Source organism: Suricata suricatta, chromosome 2 (assembly GCF_006229205.1).
Source record: "Suricata suricatta isolate VVHF042 chromosome 2, meerkat_22Aug2017_6uvM2_HiC, whole genome shotgun sequence".
Lineage (NCBI taxonomy): Eukaryota > Metazoa > Chordata > Mammalia > Carnivora > Herpestidae > Suricata > Suricata suricatta.
This window is the reverse complement of record NC_043701.1, coordinates 150873246-150883828: the sequence shown is the minus strand read 5'-3', so window position 1 is coordinate 150883828 and position 10583 is coordinate 150873246.

The window sequence follows — 10583 nt, the reverse complement described above, 5'->3', positions numbered from 1 at the left end:
TGGTCTCATAATACTGCCCTCTGCGCTCCCACTGTTTGCACCGAACCTCAGCTCCAACTGGGAAAGGGCTGGGGGTTACCCGGTTCCCGGAACACCCCCTGAACTTTTCTGTTGGCTGGGACTAGGGGCTCTTCCCAGGCTCCGCCCTCCCCCTTGGAACCAGCCACTGAAAAGCCTCCTCCTCTGCAAGGGCTGCAGGTCTCAAATCACGTCTTCAATAAAGATTGCCTCCCATTGTTCCGAGGCCGATCACTTGGTGATGACTCATGTTCAAGCCATGCTCATCTGCCTGAAGACAGACGTCTTCTTTCAGCTTCCCCACTTTCCAATACCATCACAGTGGGGGGTTAGGATTTTAATACATGAATTTCCAGGAGGAGGAGAAGGGGGAGACAAAACTTCAGACCATTGCAGTATCTGTGACTCAAACCATAGGATTGGCTGAATGTTAGTTTGGTACGCTCCACTGTATCCAGGGGAGAAGAATGTGCTAGTTTCCCAATTATTATCACAAATGTGGTGGCTTAAAACAGAAATTTATTCTCTCAAAATTCTGGAGGCCAGAAATCCCAAATAAAGGTATCTGCAAGGCCATATCCCCTCTGGAGGCCCTAGGGAAGATCCTTCCTTGCCTCTTCCAGCTCCTGGTGGCTCCCTGCATTCCTTTTGGCTGTATGGCTCCAAACTCTGCTTCTGTCTTTATATGGCCTTCTTCCCTGTGTGTGTCTGAAGTCTTCTCATGTCAGTTAAAAGGACACTGTCATTGGATTTAGGGCTACCCTAAATCCAAAATGATCATACCTTGATATTCTATAAGTTTAATTACATGGACAAAGATTATATTTCCAAATAAAGTCACTGTAAGATTTAATAGATGGAGGCAGAGATGAGAGGAAAGAGAGAGACCAAGTTATGGAGCCAAGAAAGCCTTTATTTGGGGTCTGCAGTCCCCGGGCAAGGTTCTGTGACTCGAATAGGGGTTGAGTCAGGGAAGTCGCGCCTGGTATGGGAGAGCAAGGTGTTTTACGGGTGCAGGAGTTCCGGGTTTGAGCTCAGGTGGGCAGATAGCCAAGTAGGGGCATCTTTGGACGGTGGCAGGATTTAATTGGCTGTCCACTTCGGTGGGGTGGGGGATGCTGGAATTCCATGGTGAGGCATTCCAGTTTGAGACAGTCCAGATTGAGAGTGGGGGTCGTCAGTCCCTGGCGGTGCCTGGATCTGTTATCTGACCCGCAATAAAATGGCCGCTGGTGCTTTTCAAATGGTGCAGGTCATTCTAGGTTTGCAGGTGGGGGTTGTCAGTGCTCGCAGCTCTCCACAGCAAAGGCCGCTCAGTCGCCTTCCCATGGCAACCCTTACAGTCACACTCACAGGCACTAGGGGTTAGGACCTAAGTATATATTTTAGGGTCCACTTCTCACCTGACCAATCTTTCACTTGGAAGCAATACAAAGAAGATCATGCAAAAGACACTTACATCTCAGGTAACCAAGAAAGTGGGTACCTCAATCTCTGAAAGTGACCCTGTAAAGTCAACACTGTGGGCAAAGCCTAGTTTGTTTTTACGTTTCACTAGCACACTGAGGCTTAGAGCAGAGTGCTAGAAACAGATGGCAGCATTTCCTTGAATTTTCTGGAGTTAACAGAAATGAGAGAGAGATGAAGGTTGAACAAACAGAATGTAAAGACTTCTTCCCATTCACTTCCCCCCTCTTCACTTCTGCTCCAACCACACAAACCACTTGCCCAGAGACTAAGGCAGAGTAACTGATAGGTAAATATTTGACAAATGAATGTGTAAATGAATTTATAAACAAGTTAATCGTTCTTATAAAGCTGTGAATTTGTCTAACATGTAATCATATGCAAATGAAGCAACAAAGACAGATAGATAATTCCATTTAATTTGACCATTATTTTTTAAATGTCTACTTTGCCTTCTGAAGTGGGATTGAAATGAGATCTACAACAAATATGGAGCTTAGTTTAGCGATGGCAGTAGAGCTGGTGGTAAAACATCAGTTAATATCTATCCATCCATCCACTCATTCATCCATTCATTCATTCTTCACATGAGGCAGGCAATGTGCTAAATGCGGAGTTGTTATCAGAAACATTTTGGCCAATATGTGTGTCCTTATTAATGCATTACAAGTCAAGATCTAATCATTACCATAATTTCAAAGTAGCAAGAAGCATAAATGATAGTTTGAGAAACATGCAACAACCATGGTGTAACATGACTACATCTGTGGAGTCTATTGTGACAAAGTCATGGGTTCTGCTCCTACTACTGAGACAGTTGCTATTCATAACTGAAGAAAATGCAAAATTTCAGTCAGAAGTTAACAAAAATAGAGAAGTAGTTTTCCCATCGAGGTCTACGAACCCCTTGATTATTGTGAGCTCTTGAGTTTAAAGTTCTAAGTAGAACCACAAGAGAGACTGGCCTCTGACTCTGCCTGCTCCGACTTGGACCAGGTGCCTTTATTGGTCCTCCAGGGGCCATCCCTATGACATTGTGAAACATGAATGAGGAAGCAGAGCCATTTCCACAAATGCGGGGGCATACAGGGAGCAGGATGAAAGATAGACACCGTGTGTCTATTACACTGAAAAATTGCTTAAACTAAGCAAAGACTCACTTGGTTGATCACACACGTGTAATTCACTCCATTGCTGTTAACAACCTAAATGTGGCTTCAGCCTGGACTATAATAAGAAATCAGTATACACAGCAAAATGTGTTCATTTCCCCTTCTCAACTAAGCACAGGGACAAAGGCATCTTAGAAGCAATTAAAATCAGCAGGGTGGAAGGTGAGAAAGAATTACTCAAATGCAATTAATAACCATTAATAATTAATAACCATTCCACCCGCACTGGGATCCCACCTTTATTGTTAATAAGGTAAGGACTCAAGGGTTACATATTTTTCTCTGTGTATTTGTTAATTTCTTTTCAAGCATTCTAGAATTATTCTCAAATTAGCCTTTGTCGTGAGCACGAGTCTGCAGGGGAGATTCTTATTCTTTCATAACATTTCACAACATGATCCCAATACACCCCCAGTTTCACCTCCACCATTTCCATACGCCCACCGTGTTCCAACCACATAGAACATCTTGCCTCTTCCAGATCGAGAAGACATATTTACACTAAAAATTATTCACTGTTGATCTGAAATTCAGATTTAACTGAATATACGCTGTTCTTATTTACTACATAAATAAATAAACCCTACCCAGATTACGCTTTGTACTTTCAAATACCCTTGTCATTGTCACACTATCCTTTCCCTTAGGATGTACTTATTTATCCCTTTGGCAAACTCAGGCTTCAAGAACTACCTCAAACCCCCTTCCTCTGTAGAACCTTCCCTATTTTCCTCAGGTAGATCATCCCGAGATATTTTCTTATGCCTATTAAAGACTTGAACAGTGAATTGGCTACCTATCTCCCTGACTGACTACTAACTCTTCAAGGGTACCACTGGGTCTGGGTTTCTTTATATCTTCATGCCTGGTGTTCAGTAGAGACTTAATAAGTGTTTGTGGAAGGAATGAATGAATTTGTTTGTAAATGAAGTGCTGCTGTTCCTATTATGAGCCTTCCTGCTCCTATTTCCCTCTCACCACACCAATTCATCTACTTAAAACAGTATTTTTCAAACCTCAAACCATTCCTCAGTAAGAATAAGAATTAATTTAGAGGACAAAAACCAGCATGAAGCAGAATCGAGTGGGGTAGAGAGGGTGGTGTGTAGCAGAGTGGAGTGGAGAACAGCACCGCTCACACAACAAGGCTAAACCTTGATGAGTTTCAGGCACGTGCGTGTAAGCATGTGTGTGCATGTACTGGGTTTCACCAGAAAATGTATTTCTTACTGTAACTGATGGTCAGAATAGTATGAGAGCCCTGTGAACACATCAGGATAAGCTGTTAGCTGTGAGTCTCTGTTACCATTTCCTGTGATTTCTTGGCTGTCCCTTCAAACATCTTCAATGGCTCCCCATCTCCAACATTTGAGACGTTTTATGATCTGGCCTCAACCAAATGCTTAGGCTTTTCTTCCTGCAGCCGACTCCACAAACTATCCACCCCAGTAAATGCCTCCTGCATGCCCACTCCACCCACTACATGGACAAGATATACTCATTGCTACACAGAGTCTGTTTGCCTTCTCCCCCCAGCCCATCCCTTAATGGCCTCTCTCCTCTCTTTTTTTTTCCCCAAAAGAATTACCTCTGCTTCCTGACATTCCATCCAAAGCAAGCTCCTACTTCCTTCAAACCTCTACAGAATCACCTTAAAAGAACCCAAATCCTAGGGCACTTGGGTGGCCTAGTCAGTTAATCATCCAACTCCTGATTTCAGCCCAGATCATGGTCTCACAGTTGTGATTTCAAGCCCTGCATGGGTCTCCACACTGACAGTTCAGAGCCTGCTTGTGATTTTCTCTCTCCCTCTCACTCTGCCCCTCCCCCACTCACTTCCTCTGTCTCTCTTAAAATAAACTTTAAAAATTTTTTTAAAAACAAACTCAAATCCTATAATAGTTTCTTTCTAATTCCTTCCTAGCGAGAAGCCCCTCTGTTCCTTACGACGTGCCTAACCGGTACCACTGCTGCTGTGTTCCTGGTGGTCTTGGGCTAGAATGCATGGAGAATTGGCTCATACTGGTGAGTACACACCTAGTGTTTGCTCTAAAATACCATCAGGATTTTTATACCACCACATGATTCCGTGCTTTCCACATGGTGAGAATTATCTGAATTGTGTGGTGAATGTCGTTTGCACGAAGTATAAAGTTGTTTGTGTACATAGTCTAGGTTGAATATGTCAGGTTGGCATAAAGAGTGTCAGGCCAACTGCCACCTAAAAGTTCTTTTAATTGGCTATGGCATGTTCTCACAGTCACGCAAATGACAAATATCTCAAGATTCTAGCCCCATTACTCCATGACTGATGTCAATAAGCCACAGAATACAGAAGCTGCCAAATACATTTTTTAGACTTTTTGGAAAACGACTTCAAAGCCTTTTGGAGAGAGATGCAGTGTACAAATATAGTTCAAAACAAAGAATGCTGTACAGTTGTGTTGCTCTTCATAGATTTCAAAGCTCTCTGACATCAGTTACTTTCTGGTGATGTCCACCCCCACCAGCCATGACTAAGAGCAGCTTATTTGCCATGTGTGCCCATTCTGAAATGAATGTATATGAACCCAGGAAACAAATGTTTTCTTTTTCCCAAAGCTCCTAAATATGTTCTTCACAAATGCTGAAAATCAAATTATAAGCATTATATAATCTATTCAACCTGCTCAAATAAATTCTAAATTCCATTCAATAACTCCCCTCCTCTTAATAGTCTAGTGCATAGCATTGATCTAAAAAATATGGATACACATTTAAAAATCGCGTGTGAAGTATCTCCTATATATATCTTATTTGATCTTCAGAGCTGCGTGCCAGCAAGGTACATGTGAGAAAGTTAAAATTAAGGAGAATTTCCATTATGATCTGAATTGTATACCTCCCAGTTTCATGTGTTGAAGTCCTAACCCCCAATGTGAGCCTATTTGGAAATAGAGCCTTTAAGGAAGTAGTTAGGGTTGAATGAGGTCATAAGGGTGGGGTCTAATCCTCCAGGAATGGTGTCTTTTTAAGAAAAGGAAGAGATACCAGGTCGCCCCCGCTCTGGGCTCGCATGCTTGCTCGCTCACGCGCTCTCTCACTCGCTCGCTCTCTCTCTCTCTCTCCCCCCACACAGAAGAAAGCCAGTTGAGGTCACAATGAGAAAGCAGCCAGAAAGAGAGATCTCACCAGAAACCAACCCTAATCTTGGACTTCCAGCCTCCAGAGCTGTGAGAAAATACATTTCTGTTGTTTAAGCCACCCAGGCATTGGTATTCTGTTCAGCAGCCCAAACAGATAAATACAAATTCCAAAGTCAAACAGATAATAAATGCTGAAGATAGGATTTAAAACCAGATATCAGGACAGCATGTCTAGCATTCTTTCTAATATACCATGTGTTTGTGAAACGGCATTTTGGTTCTTACTTTAGACTAAGTTCTAAACTTCCCAGGAGCTCAGAGAAGTAAAGTGAAACCTGTCTCCTTTATACGCAGCTCAGTTACTGTGGTGGCTATTTTCACTAGTTCGAGCTTGCTCGGCATCGGGAGTTACTCCCAATACTTTCTCTTAACTTTCATTTTAACTTGACCCAGTGGCAGCAGCTTTGAGGCCAGAGGCCACAGCATGGACAGGCCAGGATGCAAGGTGTTTTCCGTGTCAGGATCTACCCCAAACTTTCTTCTGCTTTTCTTTCTACTCTACCTACTGGTAAGGACCCTGAAGCTGGTGGCAGAGGCTCAGAGCAGCCAAAATCCACACTTGGTCTTCAGGGTTTGCCCCCACTTTCCACTACTTTTAGCTATTATAAGTAACATTAACCAAAGAAGCGTATATTTTGCTTTTCTCTTATTTACTGGGCATTTCTTTATGTAACCTGGGAGCTAACTCCCTGAAAGCTGCATTCATCGTTTCTAATTTCCATTGGTAACTTTTATTTCCAGTAACTCATTAGAGCTGCCATCTCATATCATGGATGACCCCGCCGTCTGCCCCGCCGTCTGCCCCGCAGTCCGCCCCTCACCCTTTCTCTTTCCAAACCATGTGTTTCAGTGAGGCAGGATTATTATATTAAATCCTTCTCCTGACATCAACTACTTGCTGTTAGCCCAAATGGGAGGTTTGAGGGGATAGACTCTACCTGCAAAGACAGAGTCCAACTACAAAGTTAGAGGCCAGGGTTTCCATGACTTTTCTTGCTTCTGACACCACAAATTCAGGGGGTTCCCAAAACCACCCTCAGTCTCAGTTACAAATTCAAAGGATTCACAGAACAGACGGAAAGCTGTAATAGTCATGGTTATAGTTTATTACTGAGAAATAATACCAATGCAAATTAACCAAAGAAACACACAGAGAAGAGTCTAGAAGGTTTCCAAACACAAAGCTTTCTATTACCTTCAAGACATATTACCTTGCCATCACCAGTGTGTGACAATATATATGGAACATGGCCAACCAGGGAAATTCACCTCGTTTGCAGTGTCTAGAGTTTTTATGGGAGCTTCATATAAAGGTATTATTGATGAGCTATGGAGTTTAACTCAGCATTCAGCTCCCGACCCCAGAGGTAGGGTTGATATCATGTGGCCGAAGTGGCCACTTCATTAGCAAAAACTATCAAGTGTGATCTAAGAGGCCACTGTAAATAAAAAAGACATTCCTGGCACTTGGAAAATTCCAAGAATTTAGAGGTTACTTCCCAGGAGCCAGAGACGAAGGCCAGACCTCTCTGTGAGCAAGGCAAGTTCTTTACTACACATAGTTCTCCTGTTTTTGCCTCACAGAAATGCCTTACAAAGACTGAAAAGTAAAAATAGTAGCTATATTGAGAGGATATTAGTTGTCACTGCACATTTATTTTTGTCTAATTCTTAAAACCCTATAAAATTGGTGTTGTTAATCCCATTTTACAGATAAGAAAATTGAGGCTCAGAAAAGTTGCTGCCCCAAAAAAGAAAAGTTGCCCAAAGTTTTAGAGAAGGAAAGTAACAGATGTGACCATGGTGACACAACATACCTTTTGGACTATGATATCCATGTTGCCAATTACCTTCACTCATTCATTCAGCAAACACTTATTTTATGTCTACTAGATACCAGAAACTGTTCTAGGTGCTGGAGACACAGCAAAGAACAAAACAGACAAGAATTACTGCTCAAATGGAGGAGATATTCTAATGGGAGGGAAACAGAAAATTAGCAAATAAATAAGCAAAATACATAGTATTTTCAATGGTGATATTACTATGGAAAAAATAAAGCAACATATGTACCTTGTTTAGACCTTTACTTAAACATATCAATGGTCACAAGACATTTTTGAGACAGATGGGAAATTTGAATATGGACTGATGTTATGTGATTATTAATTTTATTAGATTGATCGATGGCATGATGTCTATGTTCCAAAAAACAAATATTTATCAGTTAAATATATATACTGATACATTTATGAATAAGATTGTAAAATGTGTTTATAATTATTGATGCTAGGTTATATATCTGTGAAGGGCCTTTATACTAACATTTCTAATTTGGGGTATGCTTAAAAATTTCCAGAACACAAAGATCTTAAAAAAGAAAGCAATGGATGGTGGTGGCAGATAGGTCTTGCTACACAGCTTTCAAGGTCAAATCGGTATATGGGAGAAGACCTTGCTAAGAAGATGACCTGAAACAAATGTTTGAAGGAGGCAGAGGAGGGGGCTGTGAGGCTCTCTAGGAAAAGAACATTCCAGGCAGAAATAGGAGCTAGCACAGAGCACTGAAGTAGCAGTGTGCCTGGTAGGGCATGCTTAAAGGAAGAAGTCCATTTGCTAGAAAGGCACGAGCAACTGATAAAAGTAGAAGGTGGCTTCAAAGAGTTAACAGAAATGGGATGCAGGGAGAGGAGGGGAAATAGATGCACGGCCATATCCAGCCAAGAATTCATACCCAACACATAAAGACTACCTACGAACCAATAAGAAAAATGCAGGTAACCCAACAGAAAAATGGGCAAAACACTGGAACAAGCACTTCACAGAGAAGGAAATGGCCAATAAGTCTATGATGCTTATTGAAGAAGGTGTTCTCTTCATTAATCATCAAGAAAATGCAAATTAAACAACAATGCTACACCATCACACACCAACAGAAAAAGGCAGGCAGTACTAGGAATTTGTATTGAGGATGTGTAAACTGGAACAAATTGCAGTGTCTACTGAAAATAAATCTATGCATACCTTTTAAGCAATCAATTCCATTTCTAGGTATATAGCCAACAGAAAACCATATAAATGTTCACCAAAGACTGGAACCAGAATGCTCAGAGCAGCCTTATTCTTAAAAAGCCGAGAACTACCCAAATGCCTAGTAACAGCAAAATGGATAAACAATGGGCTACAAAAAACATTTAAATAACAAAATAAGCCATATATATGAATCTCACAAAAATAGTGAGCAAAGGAACCAGACACAAAGAATACTGTGATTCCATTTATGTAAAGTCCAAAAGCAAGCGAAACTAACCTATGCTGTTAGAGGACAGATTGTTGGAGAAAGTGACCAAAGAGGAGGAAGGAGGATTGGGAAACAGCTGATAACGTCCTCCTGTTTCCTGACCTGGATGCTAGTTAACCACATGCATTCAGTTTGTGAACTGCTACCGAGCAGCACACTGATGATATGTGCATTTTTCTGTATATTATGCTTCAATAAAGTGTTTTTTAAAAATCACATAGGGCCATCTTGGTTCGCTCCTCCAAGGGAGTAGTGACAGGTCCAACATGCAGATGCCCCATCCCCTATCGGATGCTGGAATAAAAGCAACACGGAGCACGGAGATTGTTGCCTGAAAAAGTAGAAAACACGCATTCTCGCTCACCGCTGCAACCTCTACGGTTAAAGACTCGGAAACTGACATGGCAAGTTCTCTACTCCCAAGAAACGGGGCAAAACAATAAAGAAATGAAAATATGATGACAGCCACCTGTCATAAGGTACCTTATTGTTTCTTATCCAACAGAATATGTTTACACAAGATCCTGTCAGTGAAGTTGTGGCATCATGTTGAGACCAATTGCTCAGAATTTAAGAAAAAGAGATTGAATGTTGCAAAGTGTAGACACTATGAACTCTTCAAAAGCTAAAAATTATCACAGCTTTTCACTAGATATGAAAAGGCCAATGGGTCATCCTGAGGTTTTAATTTCTAATACCGTACATACTGATCTCTCTAACCTACATACACAAAAGACTCTTTGGGTCCTCAATTTTTTTGAAGAGCAAAGGGAGGAAATCACTGTGATGATTCTTCACCACATGGGGTGCATTTCTTCCTAGATCCTCAAACAGAGCTATTTTTTTTGGAATTCCAGAACCAACTAAATTTCTGTCTAGGCCTAGGTTACCATCCTTTCTATTCCTTCTAGCTCAGAAAGCTGCTTTTCAGTGACCTAGAAACATTAACCAACCTTAGCTTTTTCCTCTTCAGCATTGGGAGTTTTCTTTTTTCTTAGTTTTTCTAGTTTTTTCCCTATTCTTTTTTTCCTCATTCTTATTTCTTTTTATTCTTTTATTTCTACTTTTCTCAATTTGTTTTTCCTTTTGCTTCATTTTTCTTTTTAAATTCGTTTGTATTTGTTCAGTTTGGTTTTGGGGTTTGGCAGGGGGCCGCACAGGGGTTGTCTGTCATTGTAATTTGATTCCATTATGAGGATCAGTTCCTCAGGAGAACTTTGAGCTGGTTTTCTTTTGAGGTGATCTGGACCAAGCTTCCCACCAGCTTTTCCCAAATGCAAGCAACCTTAGGACACCCTGACTCCAAGTGCAGCAGCAAGTCCAGTGCACCGCGGAACCTCCCGGCCACTCTGCTGAGGAGAGACCCAGACAGCGGTCCCCTCAAGCCATTGGCAAGGGGAACGATGCTGTGGAGAGGTTGGCCCAGAGCATCCCGATGGC